The following is a 303-nucleotide window of genomic DNA, read 5'->3' as shown; positions in this document are numbered from 1 at the left end:
ATCCGTATCTTTTATTTCAACGGCTGCACACATCTACTACATATTATTTATGCTCGGGGAGCTTCTATCTTCACAAAATAAAAAATTTAAAAAAAGGACAAATAAGTTTTGATTTTTTGGTTTACAGATATTTATATTTTTACAAATTTAAAAATATATTTAAATTTTTAATTTTTTAAAATTTGGACATATTAATTTTTGGGTCTAATTTGTTCTATTTTAAAAAATTTTCAACGTGTGTATTTATATATCGGCCAGACCAGTACAACGGAAGTTATGTTTAATTTTTTCGTTGAATCTGTC

This window comes from Arachis ipaensis, chromosome B03 (genome assembly GCF_000816755.2).
Source record: "Arachis ipaensis cultivar K30076 chromosome B03, Araip1.1, whole genome shotgun sequence".
Lineage (NCBI taxonomy): Eukaryota > Viridiplantae > Streptophyta > Magnoliopsida > Fabales > Fabaceae > Arachis > Arachis ipaensis.
The sequence above is the reverse complement of the archived record's forward strand: the minus strand, read 5'-3'. Positions refer to the sequence as shown.